This window comes from Schistocerca serialis, unplaced genomic scaffold (assembly GCF_023864345.2).
Source record: "Schistocerca serialis cubense isolate TAMUIC-IGC-003099 unplaced genomic scaffold, iqSchSeri2.2 HiC_scaffold_1096, whole genome shotgun sequence".
NCBI classification, from domain to species: Eukaryota; Metazoa; Arthropoda; class Insecta; order Orthoptera; family Acrididae; genus Schistocerca; species Schistocerca serialis.
In genome coordinates this window covers 20001-22500 of record NW_026047289.1, presented here as the reverse complement: position 1 = coordinate 22500, position 2500 = coordinate 20001, and the positions used below count along the sequence as shown (strand labels likewise).

At 59.9% G+C, this 2500-nt stretch overlaps 1 pseudogene; it reads right to left on the bottom strand.

Moving 5' to 3' along the window:
* The window catches only part of LOC126431550 (large subunit ribosomal RNA), a 6653-nt pseudogene that overhangs the window by 3150 nt on the left and 1003 nt on the right, over positions 1–2500 (bottom strand).

Below are 2500 nucleotides of genomic sequence, written 5' to 3'. Positions count from 1 at the left end.
TCATAGCATCCCTGGATGTAGTCAACGAACTCGACCGGCAGACCATGGGCCCTTAGCACAGGACCAAGGGCACCGTGGGCAAGCGAGTCGAAGGCCTTTGACACATCCAGAGATGCCAAGTACAGCGAGCCGGCAGCTCGGCACGCCTGGGTCATCGCCAGATCGAGAAGAAAGGTGTTATGAAGCATCCCATCCTGAGGGATGAAAGCCCGCTGGCGACCGTCCAACACACAGTAGCGCATCAGGCGGCCAACCAGAACCTTGTGAAAGGCTCTGGTCAGCACCGAGCACACTGTGATCGGACGAAAGTCAGCAGGGGATGCTGCGGCGGTCTTCTTGGGCAGCAGGGTTGTTCTGGCCTGAAGGAGTCGGGATGGAAGGGAACGGGAAAGGAGGAGGAAATTAAGGATCTTGAGGAGAACCTCCCGGGGAAGGCGACGCAGTTGTGTCGGCGTGAGGCCGTCAGGACCTGCAGCAGAATTGCGAGGCGGGAGAGCAGCGGTGGCTTCTTCTGCAGAAATGGGAGCCCAGAGGTCACGGAAGGGCACCCTCTTCGAGAATGGCAGCAGCTCATCGGACAGACCCTCCCCACGCGGAGGTCGAGACCTGACACGTGGTGGAGAGAAGAGTCATAGTTACTCCCGCCGTTTACCCGCGCTTGCTTGAATTTCTTCACGTTGACATTCAGAGCACTGGGCAGAAATCACATTGCGTCAACACCCGCTAGGGCCATCGCAATGCTTTGTTTTAATTAGACAGTCGGATTCCCCCAGTCCGTGCCAGTTCTGAGTTGATCGTTGAATGGCGGCCGAAGAGAATCCGCGCACCCGCGCGCCCCCGGAGGAGCACGCTAAGGCGGACGCGGCCTCGCAGCAAGGAAGATCCGTGGGAGGCCAAGGCACGGGACCGAGCTCGGATCCTGCACGCAGGTTGAAGCACCGGGGCGCGAACGCCGCGCAGGCGCGCGCATCCTGCACCGCCGGCCAGCACGAGGCCGACCAACGGCGAGAGCAGACCACGCCCGCGCTAAACGCCCGCACTTACCGGCACCCCTACGGCACTCACCTCGCCCAGGCCCGGCACGTTAGCGCTGACCCACTTCCCGACCAAGCCCGACACGCCCCGATCCTCAGAGCCAATCCTTATCCCGAAGTTACGGATCCAATTTGCCGACTTCCCTTACCTACATTATTCTATCGACTAGAGGCTCTTCACCTTGGAGACCTGCTGCGGATATGGGTACGAACCGGCGCGACACCTCCACGTGGCCCTCTCCCGGATTTTCAAGGTCCGAGGGGAAGATCGGGACACCGCCGCAACTGCGGTGCTCTTCGCGTTCCAAACCCTATCTCCCTGCTAGAGGATTCCAGGGAACTCGAACGCTCATGCAGAAAAGAAAACTCTTCCCCGATCTCCCGACGGCGTCTCCGGGTCCTTTTGGGTTACCCCGACGAGCATCTCTAAAAGAGGGGCCCGACTTGTATCGGTTCCGCTGCCGGGTTCCGGAATAGGAACCGGATTCCCTTTCGCCCAACGGGGGCCAGCACAAAGCGCATCATGCTATGACGGCCCCCATCAACATCGGATTTCTCCTAGGGCTTAGGATCGACTGACTCGTGTGCAACGGCTGTTCACACGAAACCCTTCTCCGCGTCAGCCCTCCAGGGCCTCGCTGGAGTATTTGCTACTACCACCAAGATCTGCACCGACGGCGGCTCCAGGCAGGCTCACGCCCAGACCCTTCTGCGCCCACCGCCGCGACCCTCCTACTCGTCAGGGCTTCGCGGCCGGCCGCAAGGACCGGCCATGACTGCCAGACTGACGGCCGAGTATAGGCACGACGCTTCAGCGCCATCCATTTTCAGGGCTAGTTGCTTCGGCAGGTGAGTTGTTACACACTCCTTAGCGGATTCCGACTTCCATGGCCACCGTCCTGCTGTCTTAAGCAACCAACGCCTTTCATGGTTTCCCATGAGCGTCGATTCGGGCGCCTTAACTCGGCGTTTGGTTCATCCCACAGCGCCAGTTCTGCTTACCAAAAGTGGCCCACTTGGCACTCCGATCCGAGTCGTTTGCTCGCGGCTTCAGCATATCAAGCAAGCCGGAGATCTCACCCATTTAAAGTTTGAGAATAGGTTGAGGTCGTTTCGGCCCCAAGGCCTCTAATCATTCGCTTTACCGGATGAGACTCGTACGAGCACCAGCTATCCTGAGGGAAACTTCGGAGGGAACCAGCTACTAGATGGTTCGATTAGTCTTTCGCCCCTATACCCAGCTCCGACGATCGATTTGCACGTCAGAATCGCTACGGACCTCCATCAGGGTTTCCCCTGACTTCGTCCTGGCCAGGCATAGTTCACCATCTTTCGGGTCCCAACGTGTACGCTCTAGGTGCGCCTCACCTCGCAATGAGGACGAGACGCCCCGGGAGTGCGGAGGCCGCCGCCCCGTGAAGGGCGGGGAAGCCCCATCCTCCCTCGGCCCGCGCAAGGCGAGACCT